The 19,500-nt window shown below is 41.1% G+C and overlaps 13 non-coding genes and 18 pseudogenes across 13 annotated transcripts; all 31 read left to right on the top strand.

Moving 5' to 3' along the window:
- Nucleotides 1-157: 157 nt before the first annotated feature.
- LOC125003284 lies at nt 158-276 on the top strand. The gene has a single exon (XR_007112144.1). It is a non-coding gene; the product is annotated as a 5S ribosomal RNA (ribosomal RNA).
- Nucleotides 277-377: 101 nt separating this feature from the next.
- LOC125003239 lies at nt 378-496 on the top strand. Its single transcript, XR_007112101.1, has one exon. It is a non-coding gene; the product is annotated as a 5S ribosomal RNA (ribosomal RNA).
- Nucleotides 497-2,783: 2,287 nt separating this feature from the next.
- On the top strand, nt 2,784-2,902 carry LOC125003016. Its single transcript, XR_007111885.1, has one exon. It is a non-coding gene; the product is annotated as a 5S ribosomal RNA (ribosomal RNA).
- Nucleotides 2,903-3,003: 101 nt separating this feature from the next.
- On the top strand, nt 3,004-3,122 carry LOC125003325. Its single transcript, XR_007112183.1, has one exon. It is a non-coding gene; the product is annotated as a 5S ribosomal RNA (ribosomal RNA).
- Nucleotides 3,123-3,223: 101 nt separating this feature from the next.
- On the top strand, nt 3,224-3,342 carry LOC125001831 (annotated as a pseudogene).
- Nucleotides 3,343-3,443: 101 nt separating this feature from the next.
- On the top strand, nt 3,444-3,554 carry LOC125002825 (annotated as a pseudogene).
- A 101-nt stretch (nt 3,555-3,655) lies between these two features.
- On the top strand, nt 3,656-3,774 carry LOC125003311. Its single transcript, XR_007112170.1, has one exon. It is a non-coding gene; the product is annotated as a 5S ribosomal RNA (ribosomal RNA).
- Nucleotides 3,775-5,900: 2,126 nt separating this feature from the next.
- LOC125001577 lies at nt 5,901-6,017 on the top strand (annotated as a pseudogene).
- Nucleotides 6,018-6,118: 101 nt separating this feature from the next.
- On the top strand, nt 6,119-6,237 carry LOC125002276. The gene has a single exon (XR_007111767.1). It is a non-coding gene; the product is annotated as a 5S ribosomal RNA (ribosomal RNA).
- Nucleotides 6,238-6,340: 103 nt separating this feature from the next.
- LOC125001481 lies at nt 6,341-6,459 on the top strand. The gene has a single exon (XR_007111692.1). It is a non-coding gene; the product is annotated as a 5S ribosomal RNA (ribosomal RNA).
- Nucleotides 6,460-6,560: 101 nt separating this feature from the next.
- On the top strand, nt 6,561-6,680 carry LOC125003271. Its single transcript, XR_007112131.1, has one exon. It is a non-coding gene; the product is annotated as a 5S ribosomal RNA (ribosomal RNA).
- Nucleotides 6,681-6,992: 312 nt separating this feature from the next.
- On the top strand, nt 6,993-7,111 carry LOC125001653 (annotated as a pseudogene).
- Nucleotides 7,112-7,212: 101 nt separating this feature from the next.
- LOC125002055 lies at nt 7,213-7,331 on the top strand (annotated as a pseudogene).
- Nucleotides 7,332-7,431: 100 nt separating this feature from the next.
- Nucleotides 7,432-7,540, top strand: LOC125002275 (annotated as a pseudogene).
- Nucleotides 7,541-7,641: 101 nt separating this feature from the next.
- Nucleotides 7,642-7,750, top strand: LOC125002483 (annotated as a pseudogene).
- Nucleotides 7,751-7,843: 93 nt separating this feature from the next.
- LOC125002942 lies at nt 7,844-7,962 on the top strand. The gene has a single exon (XR_007111850.1). It is a non-coding gene; the product is annotated as a 5S ribosomal RNA (ribosomal RNA).
- A 101-nt stretch (nt 7,963-8,063) lies between these two features.
- Nucleotides 8,064-8,182, top strand: LOC125001492. The gene has a single exon (XR_007111693.1). It is a non-coding gene; the product is annotated as a 5S ribosomal RNA (ribosomal RNA).
- Nucleotides 8,183-8,284: 102 nt separating this feature from the next.
- LOC125001876 lies at nt 8,285-8,403 on the top strand (annotated as a pseudogene).
- Nucleotides 8,404-8,504: 101 nt separating this feature from the next.
- LOC125001702 lies at nt 8,505-8,626 on the top strand (annotated as a pseudogene).
- Nucleotides 8,627-14,490: 5,864 nt separating this feature from the next.
- LOC125002269 lies at nt 14,491-14,609 on the top strand (annotated as a pseudogene).
- Nucleotides 14,610-14,710: 101 nt separating this feature from the next.
- Nucleotides 14,711-14,829, top strand: LOC125002151. The gene has a single exon (XR_007111755.1). It is a non-coding gene; the product is annotated as a 5S ribosomal RNA (ribosomal RNA).
- Nucleotides 14,830-15,142: 313 nt separating this feature from the next.
- On the top strand, nt 15,143-15,262 carry LOC125002355 (annotated as a pseudogene).
- A 101-nt stretch (nt 15,263-15,363) lies between these two features.
- Nucleotides 15,364-15,482, top strand: LOC125001624 (annotated as a pseudogene).
- Nucleotides 15,483-15,583: 101 nt separating this feature from the next.
- Nucleotides 15,584-15,702, top strand: LOC125001440 (annotated as a pseudogene).
- A 101-nt stretch (nt 15,703-15,803) lies between these two features.
- LOC125002495 lies at nt 15,804-15,923 on the top strand (annotated as a pseudogene).
- Nucleotides 15,924-16,025: 102 nt separating this feature from the next.
- On the top strand, nt 16,026-16,145 carry LOC125001444 (annotated as a pseudogene).
- Nucleotides 16,146-18,420: 2,275 nt separating this feature from the next.
- LOC125003015 lies at nt 18,421-18,539 on the top strand. The gene has a single exon (XR_007111884.1). It is a non-coding gene; the product is annotated as a 5S ribosomal RNA (ribosomal RNA).
- A 101-nt stretch (nt 18,540-18,640) lies between these two features.
- LOC125001467 lies at nt 18,641-18,759 on the top strand (annotated as a pseudogene).
- A 101-nt stretch (nt 18,760-18,860) lies between these two features.
- LOC125003049 lies at nt 18,861-18,979 on the top strand. Its single transcript, XR_007111918.1, has one exon. It is a non-coding gene; the product is annotated as a 5S ribosomal RNA (ribosomal RNA).
- Nucleotides 18,980-19,080: 101 nt separating this feature from the next.
- On the top strand, nt 19,081-19,198 carry LOC125001515 (annotated as a pseudogene).
- A 101-nt stretch (nt 19,199-19,299) lies between these two features.
- On the top strand, nt 19,300-19,418 carry LOC125002076 (annotated as a pseudogene).
- The last annotated feature ends 82 nt before the right edge of the window (nt 19,419-19,500 follow it).

Here is a 19,500-nt window from a genome sequence, read left to right as displayed (position 1 = left end):
GGGCCTGGTTAGTACTTGGATGGGAGACCGCCTGGGAATACCAGATGCTGTAAGCTTTTCATTCTCATCAGGAGACATGGTAACATTTACATCATCAAAATGCATGCAATGGTAATTTTGACCACTTATATATAGTGCTTTAGTGACATTTGACATTGCTTACGGCCATACCAACCTGAACAAGCCCGATCTCGTCTGATCTCGGAAGCGAAGCACGGTCGGGCCTGGTTAGTACTTGGATGGGAGACCGCCTGGGAATACTAGGTGCTGTAAGCCTTTCATTTTCATCAGGAGACATGGTAACATTTACATCATCAAAATACATGCAATGATGATTTTGACCACTTATATATACTGCGTTTGTGACAGTTAACGTTCCTTACGGCCATACCACCCTGAACACGCCTGATCTCGTCTGATCTCGGAAGCTATGCAGCGTCGGGCCTGGTTAGTACTTGGATGGGAGACCGCCTGGGAATACCAGGTGCTGTAAGCTTTTCATTTTCATCAGGAGACATGCTAACATTGACATCATCAAAATACATGCAATGATGATTTTGACCACTTATATATACTGCGTTTGTGACAGTTAACATTGCTTACGGCCATACCATCATGAACACGCCTGAGTTTCAGTTTGAAAGTCTAACAGAATCTACAGACCCACCTAGATTTGTATAAAACAAACTTTCAATAAGATCAAAGGCAAAGATTCTATGCAATCATGATCAAAGGAAAACATTTCATGACATCATCATCAAAGAAAAACAATTGAGGACATCATCAAAGGAAGACATCCCATGACGTCTTCGCCCTGTTTCATCCATCGTTTCTTTTGTATGTGCGTGAGCATGCACGGAACTACATATGGATGTAACGTTACTCCATGTGTGCGCATGTAGTCGCACGTGCGTCTGTACGTGCGCGAAAACAACACACAAGAATTAGACCAACATGCTCCCATAACTGTGTGTAAAGGTTTGTTTAAGCCTCATCCACATTGTATAATCAATATGTTTGTGTCACGTGTAGTTTAATCATGTGCGGCTGATTCTTTATCGTATTTCCTTCTGAGGTACATAATGGTCTAGCTGGAACCTATTAACAGCGCTACTTGTGGCTTTACTACACAATGATGTAAGTATTATGTAAATGATTTCTTTTTTGCGTTTCTTTCGGGCAATACAGCAAACCCCAACGTCTGAGGTGGTAGCCGACGTGTGCTGTCGAGATTTGTCATAAGAAATATTGACAAGTGGTTTCCTAACATTGCTTGTATTTTGAATCAATTTGCTGTTGTCCACAATTTGAACTGACGCCGAAATAAAACGAGGCCAGTGGAGATAACGTGGTCTTTAGTATAAGGTGGAGTGGGGAGCTAACTACGGGGCTAAGTTAACGTGCTAACGGCCAATTTCAATGTGTCAGAATGTGTCTGTATGTATGTTAGTATTTTATTTTTATTTAACCTTTGTTTACCTAGGCAAGCAATTAAGAACAGTTTTACCGGCTGTAGTTGTGTTGTCATTTTTATTGCTGTAAGTTTTCTGTTTGTCTTGGAACAAACTAACCGGCAGGACTATTTTACGTTATTCCCCGTGGAGAAATGAAGGTTTTACAGACAATGCAAAATGCTAAAATAAAACAAAACCAAACGAGAGAAACTACATAAAAGTAAATATGTTAAAGTTACAAAAATAATTACATCTACTACTATTTATTTCTAATACTGATACAGTTGGTAGAAGAGTGGTAATGGTGATTTTGGTTGCTCATGCCAAAATCTGACGACATATATTATCATATCAATAGTACCATCGCACGGCAGTGTTATAGATCTCACTATGTGACACACAAGATTGAAAGGTGTTAATGAAAACTTTGATCGAGGAACCTAAATGAAAACACAACCAGAGTGAGAGAAAAGAAAATTATCACAGAAAACAGAAGAAATTTGGAAAATCTTTCCCACACTCTCTCTTCCTATCGCACTCCTCACAAAATTTACATAGAATGTGCCATAGAATGTTTTCCTTCATGATGTCATAGAATTCTGTCCTTTCATCAAATCTTTTCCTTTGGCCATGATGGCATAGAATCTTTGCCTTTGATCTTACTGAAAGTTTGTTTTATACAAGCCTCTGTGGATCTGTACATTCTTTAGTGCTTCTCAGAGTTACAAAATTGACTGCAAGCAAGACAACGAACACACTTGAATAGAGCATGGTTCATTGATTTTCGTCCAAAGTTTTACAAAACGTTTCCCGAATAACAAGCATCAATGGCAACCAACAAAACAGCAAAAGAGCTGATTATCTCAGTAGGGAGCAGTCTGGGAAATTGCCTGAAAGTGCAATCTTTCCTCAGAGAGGGCTACTTTGAATTTGTTACCAAATGCTGTAAAAAACATTTAGAAAGTCTGCGTCAAAGTCAACAAGAGCCGTCCGGCAATTTTCAGACGGGCAAAAGTTGAAAATGATATGCTGAAATTGACATGCTGAAACAGCTGCGACGTCCGCATAGGTGATGATGATTGGCTAAGGTGCAGTAGGCCTTTCACGATAAGCCATTATCAGGCAGTGTTCAGTTTAAACACAAATCACACCCAAACCCTGGTTGGACCGGGTCACCTTGTTTTTCTCTCTGATTCATATCTACCTGTTACATTCTGACTCTACTTCCTGGCAGACTGTATCATTGTAGAAGCTTCAGCTCAAAAACAAAAATACATGCAATGATGATTTTGACCACTTATATATACTGCGTTTGTGAAAGTTAACGTTGCTTACGGCCATACCACTGTGAACACGCCTGATCTCGTTTGATCTCGGAAGCCAAGCAGTGTCGGGCCTGGTTAGTACTTGGATGGGAGACCGCCTGGGAATACCAGGTGCTGTAAGCTTTTCATTTTCATCAGGAGACATGGTAACATTTACATCATCAAAATACATGAAATGATCATTTTGACCACTTATATATGCTTCTTTCGTGATGTTTGACATTGCTTACGGCCATACCAACCTGAACAAGCCCGATCTCGTCTGATCTCGGAAGCTCAGCATGGTCGGGCCTGGTTAGTACTTGGATGGGAGACCGCCTGGGAATACCAGGTGCTGTAAGCTTTTCATTTTCATCATGAGACATGGTAACATTTACATCATCAAAATACATGCAATGATGATTTTGACCACTTATATATACTGCGTATGTGACAGTTAACGTTGCATACGGCCATACCACCGTGAACACGCCTGATCTCGTCTGATCTCGGAAGCTAAGCAGTGTAGGGCCTGGTTAGTACTTGGATGGGAGACCGCCTGTGAATACTAGTCGCTGTAAGCCTTTCATTTTCATCAGGAGACATGGTAACATTTACATCATCAAAATACATGCAATCATGATTTTGACCACTTATATATACTGCGTTTGTGACAGTCACCATTGCTTATGGCCATACCACCCTGAACACGCCTGATCTCGTCTGATTTCGGAAGCTTAGGGCCTGGTTAGTACTTGGATGGGAGACCGCCTGGGAATACCAGGTGCTGTAAGCTTTTCATTTTCATCAGGAGACATGGTAACATTTACATCATCAAAATACATGCAATGATGATTTTGACCACTTATATATACTGCGTTTGTGACAGTCACCATTGCTTATGGCCATACCACCCTGAACACGCCTGATCTCGTCTGATCTCGGAAGCTAAGCAGTGTCGGGCCTGGTTAGTACTTGGATGGGAGACCGCCTGGGAATACCAGGTGCTGTAAGCTTTTCATTCTCATCAGGAGACATGGTAACATTTACATCATCAAAATACATGCAATGATGTAAGTACTTGAGATCAGACGAGATCGGGCGTGTTCAGGTTGGTATGGCCGTAAGCAATGTCAAATGTCACTAAAGCAGTATATATAAGTCGTCAAAATGATCATTGCATGTATTTTGATGATGTAATGAAGGCAAAGATTCTATGAAATCATGATCAAAGGAAAACATTTCATGACATCATCATCAAAGGAAAACAATTGAGGACATCATCAAAGGAAGACATCCCATGACGTCATCGCCCTGTTTCATCCATCGTTTCTTTTGTATGTGCGTGAGCATGCACGGAACTACGTATGGATGTAACGTTACTCCATGTGCGCGCATGTAGTCGCACGTGCGTCTGTACGTGCGCGAAAACAACACACAAGAATTAGGTAAACTTTCTCCCATAACTGTGTGTAAAGGTTTGTTTAAGCCTCATCCACATTGTATAATCAATATGTTTGTGTCACGTGTAGTTTAATCATGTGCGGCTGATTCTTTATCGTATTTCCCTCTGAGGTACATAATGGTGTAGCTGGAACCTATTAACAGCGCTACTTGTGGCTTTACTACACAATGATGTAAGTATTATGTAAATTAGTTCTGTTTTTGCATTTCTTTCGGGCAATACAGCAAAAACCAACGTCTGAGGTGGTAGCCCGTTGTGATGCTGCGAACTGGTACAGCGTTAAATAGTTGTACAACTACAACTATAGTCGAAGAGCCACCCTTCTTATTTAAGTGTTTATGCTCTAATGCTGGACTTTTTATGAGACATGTATAAAAGAGTGATCTATGAAAATAAAAAAGACCCCACTTAGTTGTCATTAGATGTACTGAATCACTTGAATCTTGAATTAGAGATAAGGCAGGACTATTTTACGTTATTCCCGTGGAGAAATGAAGGTTTTACAGACCATGCAAAATGATAAAACAAACCAAAACCAAAGGAGAGAAACTATATAAAAGTAAATATGTTAAAGGTACAAAAATAATTACATCTACTACTATTTTTCACTAATACTGATACAGTTGGTAGAAGAGTGGTAGTGGTGATTTTGGTTGCTCATGCCAAAATCTGACGACATATATTATCATATCAATAGTACCATTGGACGGCAGTGTTATAGATCTCACTATGTGACACTCAAGATTGAAAGGTGTTAATGAAAACTTTGATCGAGGAACCTCAATGAAAACACAACCAGAGTGAGAGAAAAGAAAATGATCACAGAAAACAGAAGAAATTTGGAAAATCTTTCCCACACTCTCTCTTCCTATCGCACTCCTCACAAAATTTACATAGAATGTGCCATAGAATGTTTTCCTTCATGATGTCATAGAATTCTGTCCTTTCATCAAATCTTTTCCTTTGGCCATGATGGCATAGAATCTTTGCCTTTGATCTTACTGAAAGTTTGTTTTATACAAGCCTCTGTGGATCTGTACATTCTTTAGTGCTTCTCAGAGTTACAAATTGACTGCAAGCAAGACAAGGAACACACATTGAATAGAGCATGGTTCATTGATTTTCGTCCAAAGTTTTACAAAACATTTCCCGAATAACAAGGCATCAATGGCAACCAACAAAACGCAAAAGAGCTAAATATCTCAGTAGGAGCACTCTGGGAAATTGCCTGAAAGTGCAATCTTTCCTCAGAGAGGGCAGCTTTGAATTTGTTACCAAATGCTGCAAAAACCAACGAGAAAGTCGGCGTCAAAGTCAACAAGAGCCGTCCGGGCAATTTTCAGACAGGCAAAAGTTGAAATTGATATCCTGAAATTGACATGCTGAAACAGCTGCGACGTCCGCATAGGTGATGATGATTGGCTACTAGGTGCAGTAGGCCTTTCAACGATAAGCCAATCTCAAGCATTGTTTTCAGTTTTAAAACACAAATCACACATAAACCCTGGTTTGGAACCGGGTCGCCTTGTTTTTCTCTTGATTCATATCTACCTGTTACATTCTGACTCTACTTCCTGGCAGACTGTATCATTGTAGAAGCTTCAGCTCAAAAACAAAAATACATGCAATGATGAATTTTGACCACTTATATATACTGCGTTTGTGACAGTTAACGTTGCTTACGGCCATACCACCCTGAACAGCCTGATCTCGTCTGATCTCGGAGCTAAGCAGTGTCGGGCCTGGTTAGTACTTGGATGGGAGACCGCCTGGGAATACCAGGTGCTGTAAGCTTTTCTTTTTCATCAGGAGACATGGTAACATTCACATCATCAAAATACATGCAATGATGATTTTGACCACTTATATATACTGCGTTTGTGACAGTTAACGTTGCTTACGGCCATACCACCCTGAACACGCCTGATCTCGTCTGATCTCGGAAGCTAAGCAGTGTCGGGCCTGGTTAGTACTTGGATGGGAGACCGCCTGGGAATACCAGGTGCTGTAAGCTTTTCTTTTTCATCAGGAGACATGGTAACATTCACATCATCAAAATACATGCAATGATGATTTTGACCACTTATTATTATACTGCGTTTGTGACAGTTAACGTTGCATACGGCCATACCACCCTGAACACGCCCGATCTCGTCTGATCTCGGAAGCTAAGCACGGTCGGGCCTGGTTAGTACTTGGATGGGAGACCGCCTGGGAATACTAGGTGCTGTAAGCCTTTCATTTTCATCAAGAGACATGGTAACATTTACATCATCAAAATACATGCAATGGTGATTTTGACCACTTATATATACTGCGTTTGTGACAGTTAATGTTGCTTACGGCCATACCACCCTGAACACGCCTGATCCTCGTTTGATCTCGGAAGCCAAGCAGTGTCGGGCCTGGTTAGTACTTGGATGGGAGACCGCCTGGGAGTACCAGGTGCTGTAAGCTTTTTCATTTTCATCAGGAGACATGGTAACATTTACATCATCAAAATACATGAAATGATGATTTTGAGCACTTATATATGCTGCGTTTGTGACAGTTACCATGGCTTACGGCCATACCAACTTGAACAATCCTGATCTCGGAAGCTAAGCATGGACGGGCCTGGTTAGTACTTGGATGGGAGACTGCCTGGGTATACCAGGTGCAGTCAGCTTTTCATTTTCATCAGGAGACATGGTAACATTTACATCATCAAAATACATGCAATGATCATTTTGACCACTTATATATACTGCGTTTGTGACATTTGCCATTGCTTACGGCCATACCAACCTGAACACGCCTGATCTCGTCTGATCTCGGAAGCTAAGCAGTGTAGGGCCTGGCTAGTACTTGGATGGGAGACAGCCTGGGAATACCAAGTGCTGTAAGCTTTTCATTCTCATCAGGAGACATGGTAACATTTACATCATCAAAGTACATGCAATGATCATTTTGACCACTTATATATACTGTGTTTGTGACAGTTAACGTCGCTTACGACCATACCACCCTGAACACGTCTGATCTCGTCTGATCTCGGAAGCTAAGTATTGTAGGGCCTGGTTAGTACTTGGATGGGAGACCGCCTGGCAATATCAGGTGCTGTAAGCTTTTCATTTCATCAGGAGACATGGTAACATTTACATCATCAAAATACATGAAATGATCATTTTGACCACTTATATATGCTGCTTTCGTGATGTTTGACATTGCTTACGGCCATACCAACCTGAACACACCCGATCTCGGAAGCTAAGCACGGTCGGGCCTGGTTAGTACTTGGATGGGAAACCACCTGGGAATGCCAGTTGCTGTAAGCTTTTCATTTTCATCTGGAGGCATGGTAACATTTACATCATCAAAATACATGCAATGATGATTTTGACCACTTATATATAGTGCGTTTGTGACAGTTAAAGTTGCTTACGGCCATACCACCCTGAACATGCCTGATCTCGGAAGCTAAGCAGTGTCGGGCCTCGTTAGTACTTGGATGGGACACCACCTGGGAATACTAGGTGCTGTAAGCAATTTACATTATTACTTTAACATTTACATCATCAAAATACATGCAATGATGATTTTGACCACTTATATATACTGCGTTTGTGACAGTCACCATTGCTTATGGCCATACCACCCAGAACACGCCTGATCTCGTCTGATCTCGGAAGCTAAGCAGTGTAGGGCCTGGTTAGTACTTGGATGGGAGACCGCCTGGGAATACCGGGTGCTGTAAGCTTTTCATTTTCATCAGGAGACATGGTAACATTTACATCATCAAAATACATGCAATGATCATTTTGACCACTTATATATACTGCGTTTGTGACAGTTACCATTGCTTACGGCCATACCACCCTGAACACGCCCGATCTCGTCTGATCTTGGAAGCGAAGCATGGTCGGGCCTGGTTAGTACTTGGATGGGAGACCGCCTGGGAATACCAGGTGCTGTAAGCTTTTCATTCTCAATCAGGAGACATGGTAACATTTACATCATCAAAATACATGCAATGATGATTTTGACCACTTATATATACTGCGTTTGTGACAGTTACCATTGCTTACGGCCATACCACCCTGAACATGCCTCATCTCGTTTGATGTCGGAAGTTAAGCAGTGTTTGGCCTGGTTAGTACTTGGATGGGAGACCGCCTGGGAATACCAGGTGCTGTAAGCCTTTCATTCTCATCAGGAGACATGGTAACATTTACGTCATCAAAATACATGCAATGATCATTTTGACCACTTATATATACTGCTTTAGTGACATTTGACATTGCTTACCGGCCATACCAACCTGAACGCGCCTGATCTCGTCTGATCTCGGAAGCTAAGCACGGTCGGGAGCCTGGTTAGTACTTGGATGGGAGACCGCCTGGGAATACCAGGTGCTGTAAGCTTTTCATTCTCATCAGGAGACATGGTAACATTTACATCATCAAAATACATGCAATGATTATTTTGATCACTTATATATACTGCTTTAGTGACATTTGACATTGCTTACGGCCATACCAACCTGAACACACCCGATAGTGGGAGTGGTGATTGCGAGTGGCGCGAATTTCGAATTTGCACAGCGACTGCCTGACTTCTCTGTGATATTTTTGTTCTTTGTTTGAAATCAGAAGAATAGTTGTTTTATTTGATCTTTTGTGCTTATCGTCCCCGTAATTTCCCCGACGGCTCTCGGGCTGTTCGGGGATTGTTTTTTTTTCCGCCTAAACTTATTATGATGAATCAAGGGGAGGAAGATACAATGAACCCTCAGATGCAAGGAATGGCTGTAAATACGAAAAAGTTTGAGAGGGAGCTGACGGTGGAGGTGGAGGTGGAAGATACGAAATCAATCGCGGTAATGGACCTGCTGAAAGGTGTAAAGAAGGAGTGTGGGGAAATTTTAGGTTGTAGAATGAAGACGGACAAGAAATTCGAAATCACGATGAAGGATGGTGCCGGGAAGGCAAAGTTGATTGATGGTATAAGAATAAATGGAGTGCCAGTGATCGGACGTGACATAATGAACAGCGACATGGTCGTCTCTTTCCTAAACTTACCCGTGTATCTGGAGGACAGCACGATCATGGAAAGACTTAATGAATGGGGGGTCCGGCCACTGTCGGCAATTAAACGCCGTGTGTGGCCGGGCACAGACATTGCCGACGGCACGAGATTTTTAAAGGTCCGATTCAACGAGCAAGTCCAGATCGCTGCCATACTCCACTAAATTTGAAACTATGAGGGGCGTGGAGTATTTCCGTGTGATCCACGATAGACAAATCCAAGTGTGCAGAAAATGCATCAAGCCGGGACACATCTTCAGAGAATGCCCGGAGTTCAAGTGTTTCAGGTGCGGAGTGAGTGGCCACTACGCACGGGAGTGCGCCGAGAGGAGAAGGACGGAGGAGGAGATGGGTGAGGAAGTGGAGGAAGAGAACGGACGCAACAACCACGACGGCGAAGGAGGCCAAGGTCAAACAGAGGTCCTAGACAAGGGTGAGGAGGACATGGGGATCGAGGAAGAGGAGGATCCGAAAACTGGTGGAAAGGATGTCGGTGGAGCGGAGAACACCAGTGGAGCGGACAACAAGAACGCAAATGGAGAGGGTGGAGAGAAACCGAACCCTGCTGCCAAACAAGGAAAGGAGAATGAAGAAAAGGACCGAGGACGATTAAATGGACATGAAAGAGAGGAAGAGAACGGACCAACCAGACTTGACAAAGATCTTTCAAAGATTCTCAGCAAAGCGGAAGGCGGAGAAAGACAAAGAAAGAGAGGAGCGAAAAGGACCGAAATCCGTATGTGATTGTATAGTTTTGGTTTAAATGTTTACTTTTTGGTTTCTATTTATATTCAGTTTTGCTCTCATGGCCACAATAACCTCTATTAACGCAAATGGGCTAAGAAATAAGAGAAAAATAAAAGAGCTATTATTTGCATACCGCAGCGATATTATATGTATTCAAGAAACTAATTGGGACGAGGACATAGTTAAAGAAATGAGAGAGGAATGGAGGGGAGCTATATATTATAATAATGGGGCTAGAAACGCAAGGGGGGTAGCAATAATGATTAAAAAGGACGTTGTCGAAGACATAAAAGAGGTATATAGAGATGAGACAGGGAGAATTTTGGTGATAGAATTTAAATATAGAGAAATAGAATTCAGATTAATAAATATATACGTTCCAAATATAGAAAAAGATAAGTGTTGCATTATTAGAGAACTTAAAAATATAATCGCAGGGAAGTGTATTATAGTTGGGGACTTCAATATAAAATGTAGTCGTCTAGATGTAGGTAAGGGAGTTGAATTTAGATGGGAAAGATCGAGAAACATGCTGTCCGAGCTGATGAAAGAAAGGGGCTTATAGATGCATGGAGAGAAGAGAACTCAGAGAAGAGAGAATACACAAGGAGGCAGATGAGAGATGGGGTTCTAAAACAAAGTAGAATAGATTTGGTGTTGGTGCAAAGTAGCATTATTGGGTACATCGACAAAATAAGGCATCAAAGAAATAGCTTCAGTGACCATGATGGGTCATGTTTCGAATTAAGGTGGAGAAAGAAGAGATAGGAGAGAGGATGTGGATATTAAACGCAGGATTAATTGAAGAAGAGGAGTACAAGATACAGATTATGGATTTGCTAGACCGAGAGAATAGGAGAAGAGGAGTGTATAAAGAAAATGACAGGCTAGACGACAGCATAGGGGAACGATGGGAGAAGATAAAAACTTTAATTAAACAAACTAGTATTAGATATAGTAAGAAAAGAAAAGGGAAAATGATGAAGGAGGAAAAGGCTCTGAAACAAAAATTGAGGGCAGAGTTAAGTAGAGCAGACAATGAGGAGGGTTATAATATAAACAATTATTTGGAGGCAAAGATGAAGTTAGAGAGGTTTGAGACGGAGAAATGTAGAGGAGCGATTCTGAGAAGTAAAGCAAAATATGCATTAGAAGGTGAAAGGTGCACAGGATATTTTTGGGGTTAGAGAAAAGAAAACAGAATAGAACATACATAAAGGAAATTAATGACAAAAACGGAGAGAAGATAGTAGATTATGTGGAGATTCTGGAAAGGGTACAAGAAATTTTATGGGGATCTCTATAAGAAAGGGGACATAGATCAAGGAAGCATAGATGAAGTGATGGAAAGTGTAGAAAGGAAACTGAGTGAAGAGGATAGGGAATGGTGTGATAGAGACATAAATGAGAAGGAGGTGATAGAGGCCATAGAGGATTGAAAAGTGGAAAGAGTCCAGGAAGTGATGGGATAGGGATCGAATGGTACAAAGCGTACAAAAATGAGGTAGCGCAAATTCTGGTAGATGTATTCAAGGGGATGGAAAGAACAGGGCAAGTGCAGAATAGGATGGGGGAGGGTGTAATAGCAATAATATACAAAAAGAAAGGAAGTAGGTTAGATTTGGAAAACTACAGGCCAATTAGTTTGCTAAATACAGATTATAAGATACTAACTAAAGTCCTGGCAAATAGGATGAAGGGAGTGATAGGGAACATAGTACAGAACACGCAGAGTTACAGCATACCCGAAGAGACATAGCAGACACAATAGCCACAATCAGAGATTCAATAGAACACATGAAAGAGGATGGGAAAGGGGGAGTAGTGCTGGGAATAGATTGGAATAAGGCCTTTGATAGAGTAGACCCACAGATTCCTGTTTAGAGTACTGGAGAAAGTTGGGTTCGGGGAGAGGATGGTGGGATGGGTAAAGAGGCTGTATGAACAGTGCCAAGAGCCGAGTGAAGGTAAACGGTGTCTTGACAAACCTTTTCGATGTGGAGAGATCAGTGAGACAGGGATGTCCCCTGTCAGCACTACTGTATGCAATAGTTGTTGAGCCCCTGGCGATGCTGATCAAAACTGACCAGAGGTGAAAGGTGTTCAGTTGCCCTATGGAGGGACCTGTGTCATCAATCAATATGCAGACGACACAACTATTACGGTCAGGGACAACAACAGTGTGAAAAGGGTGCTACAGATAATAGAAAAATATGGACGGGCATCAGGAGCCAAAATCAACAAAACTAAATCAGAGATCATGTACATTGGAGATATAGAGAGGATAGAAATGGGCTTAAAGGTGGAGGAGAAATACATGAAGGTGTTGGGAGTGTGTCTGGGGGTGGCAAGCAAAGAGGCTAGAGATGAGACATGGACTGGAGTGATTAATAAGATAAAAACAGTATGTACACTATGGAGGGGGAGAAAACTTAAACTGAAAGGAAAAGTGATGGTGGTGAATAATTTGTTATTCTCAGTTTGTGTATATGTGATGAGAGTGTTAGACATGCCAGAGTGGGTTATGAATGTGTTAAACAAAACTATTTGTGACTTTATATGGGAGGGGAAAAGGGGTGAAAATTGCACAAAAAACTTTGATAGGGAAGAAGAGAGAGGGTGGCTGAAGCTCATTGATTTGGAAATGAAAAGAACGGCAATAAGAGTAAGAACGATCCAAAAATACATGGAGCGTGGATTGAACTATGGATGGAAGGAGTTTTTAAGGAAATATGTGGATGAAGTGGGTGGGATAGGTGACTATGGTTTGTTTATTGGGTTTCAAACAATCAATGACAGTTAAAATCCCAGAGTTTACAGGGAGGTGTTTGAAGCGTGGAGAAAATTTCTACCAAAAGTAGAATATGAGTGTGATGGGTTGCAAATGTTTGTTAACCTACCCTTGTTTCTCAATGAGAAATTTAAATATAATAATAAAAGTCTGTATGAGCCACAATTCATGGTGGCAAATATTAAACAAGTCAAGGATATTATTTATGAGGTCATCCCGGGGTTTTTTGAGATTGAATTGTATTTATGATTCTGTGAATGATTTAGATGGTATGGAAAGCAAAGAAAAAGTCAGCCGAATATATGAGCGGATTAAAAGTAGTATACCTCTGGAATGGACAAACATTATTAAAAGAGACTGTGTGATTAAGCAAGACAAGCGTACACCCAAGATGTATGTGATTGAAAAAGAGAAGAAATGCCTCTTTGAAAATGTGAAGTTGAAAAAGGTATATGAATGGTTAATAGCTGATGTGATAAAAGAGCCAGCAGCAGAGAAAGTTTTGGGCTGGCGTGTTCAATGATTTGGATGTTAAGAAGATATGGTTGAATGGGAACATAAATATAACAGTATAGAGTGTGAAAATAACGATTTCCTTATAAAACATAACAAATATATACGAATGTGGTGTTTCATAAAATAAATAATGCTGTAAGTGCAATGTGTGATGTATTAAAAGTGGCCATGAGAGTTTTTTGCACTTTTTTTTAGATTGTTTTGAGTTAGTTGATTTCTTTGATTTCCTGAAAAAACTTTTGAGGAACATTGGCGACTTGGGATCAGAGCTGAAGGAGGGGTGGAGGAAGCTCTTTCTGTTTGGTTTACTTGAAAAGAAAAAGACTGTGAATTTTTTGGTTAATTAACTACACTTTGAGCCATGCCAGATTGGCGGTTGTATATAGAAGGAATTATGCTCATTTTGAAGGGAGAAATGTACAAATTAAAGATTTGTTTAAGACAATAATGGAAAGAGATATTGAACTGAACTGCAAGTATGGGGAGAGGAGGTGAGAGAATTTTTCATGAGTGGGAATAAGTTTATTTGTGATGGCGAAAAGGGAGAAGTTTTATTGAATTGGTAGAGTTGGATTTGTACTTTTTATTTAGTTTGATTGTTTGATTTTTCTTTTGATACATTCATGAGAACTATGATAGGTTTGTTTCTTTTCTGATCTATGTGCAAAAGTTGACGTGACGTGTAAATTTGTGATTGAAGACTAATAAAAAGAAAAAAAAAAAAAAAGAAAAAAAAAAAAAAAAAAGAACACGCCTGATCTCGGAAGCTAAGCACGGTGGGACCTGTTTAGTACTTGGATGGGAGACCGCCTGGGAATACTAGGTGCTGTAAGCTTTTCATTTTCATCAGGAGACATGGTAACATTTACATCATCAAAATACATGCAATGATCATTTTGAGCACTTATATATACTGCGTTTGTGACAGTTACCATTGCTTACGGTCATACCACCCTGAACACGGCTGATCTCATCTGATCTCGGAAGCTAAGGGCGTGGTTAGTACTTGGATGGGAAACCGCCTGGGAATACCAGGTGCTGTAAGCTTTTCATTCTCATCAGGAGACATGGTAACATTTACATCATCAAAATACATACAATGATGATTTGACCACTTATATATACTGCGTTTGTGACCGTTAACGTTGCTTACGGCCATACCACCCTGAACACGCCTGATCTTGTTTGATGTTGGAAGTTAAGCAGTGTTTGGCCTGGTCAGTACTTGGATGGGAGACCGCCTGGGAATACCAGGTGCTTTAAGCTTCTCATTCTCATCAGGAGACATGGTAACATTTACGTCATCAAAATACATGCAATGATCATTTTGACCACTTATATATACTGCGTTTGTGACAGTTAACGTTGCTTACGGCCATACCACACTGAACACGCCCGATCTCGTCTGATCTCGGAAGCGAAGCATGGTCGGGCCTGATTAGTACTTGGATGGGAGACCGCCTGGGAATACCAGGTGCTGTAAGCTTTTCATTCTCATCAGGAGACATGGTAACATTTACATCATCAAATTACATGCAATGATCATTTTGATCACTTATATATACTGCGTTTGTGACAGTTACCATTGCTTACGGTCATACCACCCTGAACACGCGTGATCTCATCTGCTCTCGGAAGCTAAGGGCCTGGTTAGTACTTGGATGGGAAACCGCCTGGGAATACCAGGTGCTGTTAGCTTTTCATTCTCATCAGGAGACATGGTAACATTTACATCATCAAAATACATGCAATGATCATTTTGATCACTTATATATACTGCTTTAGTGACATTTGACATTGCTTACGGCCATACCAACCTGAACACGCCCGATCTCGTCTGATCTCGGGAAGCTATGCAGTGTAGGGCCTGGTTAGTACTTGGATGGGAGACCGCCTGTAAATACTAGATGCTGTAAGCCTTTCATTTTCATCAGGAGACATGGTAACATTTACATCATCAAAATACATGCAATGATGATTTTGACCACTTATATATACTACGTTTGTGACAGTCACCATTGCTTACGGCCATAACATCCTGAAAACGCCTGATCTTGTCTGATCTCGGAAGCTAAACAATGTAGGGCCTGGTTAGTACTTGGATGGGAGACCGCCTGGGAATACCAGGTGCTGTAAGCTTTTCATTCTCATCAGGAGACATGGTAACATTTACATCATCGAAATACATGCAATGATCATTTTGACGACTTATATATACTTCTTTAGTAACATCTGACATGGCTTACAGCCATACCAACCTGAACACGCCCGATCTCGTCTGATCTCGGAAGCTAAGCACGGTCGGGCCTGGTTAGTACTTGGATGGGAAACCGCCTCGAAATACTAGGTGCTGTAAGCCTTTCATTTTCATCAGGAGAAATGGTAACATTTACATCATCAAAATACATGCAATGATCATTTTGATCACTTATATATACTGCTTTAGTGACATTTGACATTGCTAACGGCCATACTAACCTGAACACGCCCGATCTTGTCTGATCTCGGAAGCTAAGCACGGTCGGGCCTGGTTTAGGACTTGGATAGGAGACCGCCTGGGAATACTAGGTGCTGTAAGCCTTTCATTTTCATCAGGAGACATGGTCACATTTACATCATCAAAATACATGCAATGATGATTTTGACCACTTTATATATACTGCGTTTGTGACAGTTACCCTTGCTTACGGCCATACCAACCCTGAACCCGCAAGATCTCGTCTGATCTCGGAAGCTAAGCATGGTCGGGCCTGGTTAGTACTTGGATGGGAGACCGCCTGGGAATACCAGGTGCTGTAAGCTTTTCATTCTCATCAGGAGACATGGTAACATTTACATCATCAAAATACATGCAATGATGTAAGTACTTGAGATCAGACGAGATCGGGGGCGTGTTCAGGTTGGTATGGCCGTAAGCAATGTCAAATGTCACTAAAGCAGTATATATAAGTCGTCAAAATCATCATTGCATGTATTTTGATGATGTAATGAAGGCAAAGATTCTATGCCATCATGATCAAAGGAAAACATTTCATTACATCATCATCAAAGGAAAACAATTGAGGACATCATCAAAGGAAGACATCCCATGACGTCATCGCCCTGTTTCATCCATCGTTTCTTTTGTATGTGCGTGAGCATGCACGGAACTACGTATGGATGTAACGTTACTCCATGTGCGCGCATGTAGTCGCACGTGCGTCTGTACGTGCGCGAAAACAACACACAAGAATTAGACCAACATGCTCCCATAACTGTGTGTAAAGGTTTGTTTAAGCCTCATCCACATTGTATAATCAATATGTTTGTGTCACGTGTAGTTTAATCATGTGCGGCTGATTCTTTATCGTATTTCCCTCTGAGAGTACATAATGGTCTAGCTGGAACCTATGAACAGCGCTACTTGTGGCTTTACTACACAATGATGTAAGTATTATGTAAATTAGTTCTGTTTTTTTGCGTTTCTTTCGGGCAATACAGCAAACCCCAACGTCTGAGGTGGCAGCCGACGTGTGCTGTCGAGATTTGTCATTAGAAATATTGACAAGTGGTTTCCTAACATGCTTGTATTTTGCATCAATTTGCTGTTGTCCACAATTTGAACTGACGCCGAAATAAAACGAGGCCAGTGGAGATAACGTGGTCGTTAGCATACGGTGGAGTGGGGAGCTAACTACGGGGCTAAGTTAACGTGCTAACGGCCAATTTCAATGTGTCAGAATGTGTCTGTATGTATGTTAGTATTTTATTTTTATTTAACCTTTGTTTACCTAGGCAAGCAATTAAGAACAGTTTTTACCGGCTGTAGTTGTGTTGTCATTTTTATTGCTGTAAGTTTTCTGTTTGTCTTGGAACAGACTAACCGGCAGGACTATTTTACGTTATTCCCCGTGGAGAAATGAAGGTTTTACAGACAATGAAAAATGCTAAAATAAAACAAAACCAAACGAGAGAAACTACATAAAAGTAAATATGTTAAAGTTACAAAAATAATTACATCTTCTACTATTTATTTCTAATACTGATACAGTTGGTAGAAGAGTGGTAATGGTGATTTTGGTTGCTCATGCCAAAATCTGACGACATATATTATCATATCAATATTACCATCGCACGGCAGTGTTATAGATCTCACTATGTGACACTCAAGATTGAAAGGTGTTAATGAAAACTTTGATCGAGGAACCTAAATGAAAACACAACCAGAGTGAGAGAAAAGAAAATTATCACAGAAAACAGAAGAAATTTGGAAAATCTTTCCCACACTCTCTCTTCCTATCGCACTTCCTCACAAAATTTACATAGAATGTGCCATAGAATGTTTTCCTTCATGATGTCATAGAATTCTGTCCTTTCATCAAATCTTTTCCTTTGGCCATGATGGCATAGAATCTTTGCCTTTGATCTTACTGAAAGTTTGTTTATACAAGCCTCTGTGGATCTGTACATTCTTTAGTGCTTCTCAGAGTTACAAATTGACTGCAAGCAAGACAACGAACACACTTGAATAGAGCATGGTTCATTGATTTTCGTCCAAAGTTTTACAAAACGTTTCCCGAATAACAAGCATCAATGGCAACCAACAAAACAGCAAAAGAGCTGATTATCTCAGTAGGGAGCAGTCCGGGAAATTGCCTGAAAGTGCAATCTTTCCTCAGAGAGGGCTACTTTGAATTTGTTACCAAATGCTGTAAAAAACATTTAGAAAGTCTGCGTCAAAGTCAACAAGAGCCGTCCGGCAATTTTCAGACACGGGCAAAAGTTGAAAATGATATGCTGAAATTGATATGCTGAAACAGCTGCGACGTCCGCATAGGTGATGATGATTGGCTAAGGTGCAGTAGGCCTTTCACGATAAGCCATTATCAGGCAGTGTTCAGTTTAAAACACAAATCACACCCAAAACCCTGGTTGGACCGGGTCACCTTGTTTTTCTCTCTGATTCATATCTACCTGTTACATTCTGACTCTACTTCCTGCAGACTGTATCATTGTAGAAGCTTCAGCTCAAAAACAAAAATACATGCAATGATGATTTTGACCACTTATATATACTGCGTTTGTGAAAGTTAACGTTGCTTACGGCCATACCACCCTGAACACGCCTGATCTCGTTTGATCTCGGAAGCCAAGCAGTGTCGGGCCTGGTTAGTACTTGGATGGGAGACCGGCTGGGAATACCAGGTGCTGTAAGCTTTTCATTTTCATCAGGAGACATGGTAACATTTACATCATCAAAATACATGAAATGATCATTTTGACCACTTATATATGCTGCTTTCGTGATGTTTGACATTGCTTACGGCCACACCAACCTGAACAAGCCCGATCTCGTCTGATCTCGGAAGCTCAGCATGGTCGGGCCTGGTTAGTACTTGGATGGGAGACCGCCTGGGAATACCTGGTGCTGTAAGCTTTTCATTTTCATCATGAGACATGGTAACATTTACATCATCAAAATACATGCAATGATGATTTTGACCACTTATATATACTGCATATGTGACAGTTAAAGTTGCATACGGCCATACCACCCTGAACAAGCCTGATCTCGTCTGATCTCGGAAGCTAAGCAGTGTAGGGCCTGGTTAGTACTTGGATGGGAGACCGCCTGGGAATACCAGGTGCTGTAAGCTTTTCATTTTCATCAGGAGACATGGTAACCTTTACATCATCAAAATACATGCAATGATAATTTTGACCACTTATATATAGTGCTTTAGTGACATTTGACATTGCTTACGCCATACCAACCTGAACACGCCCGATCTCGTCTGATCTCGGAAGCGAAGCATGGTCGGGCCTGATTAGTACTTGGATGGGAGACCGCCTGGGAATACCAGGTGCTGTAAGCTTTTCATTCTCATCAGGAGACATGGTAACATTTACATCATCAAAATACATGCAATGATCATTTTGACCACTTATATATACTTCTTTAGTGACATTTGACATTGCTTACGGCCATACCAACCTGAACACGCCCGATCTCGTCTGATCTCGGAAGCTAAGCACGGTCGGGCCTGGTTACTACTTGGATGGGAGACCGCCTGTGAATACTAGTCGCTGTAAGAATTTCATTTTCATCAGGAGACATGGTAACATTTACATCATCAAAATACACGCAATCATGATTTTGACCACTTATATATACTGC

The sequence above is a fragment of the Mugil cephalus genome, chromosome 23 (assembly GCF_022458985.1).
Source record: "Mugil cephalus isolate CIBA_MC_2020 chromosome 23, CIBA_Mcephalus_1.1, whole genome shotgun sequence".
Taxonomy (NCBI): domain Eukaryota; kingdom Metazoa; phylum Chordata; class Actinopteri; order Mugiliformes; family Mugilidae; genus Mugil; species Mugil cephalus.
Note: the sequence above shows the minus strand (reverse complement) of the source record. Positions and strands in the feature narration are given on the sequence as shown.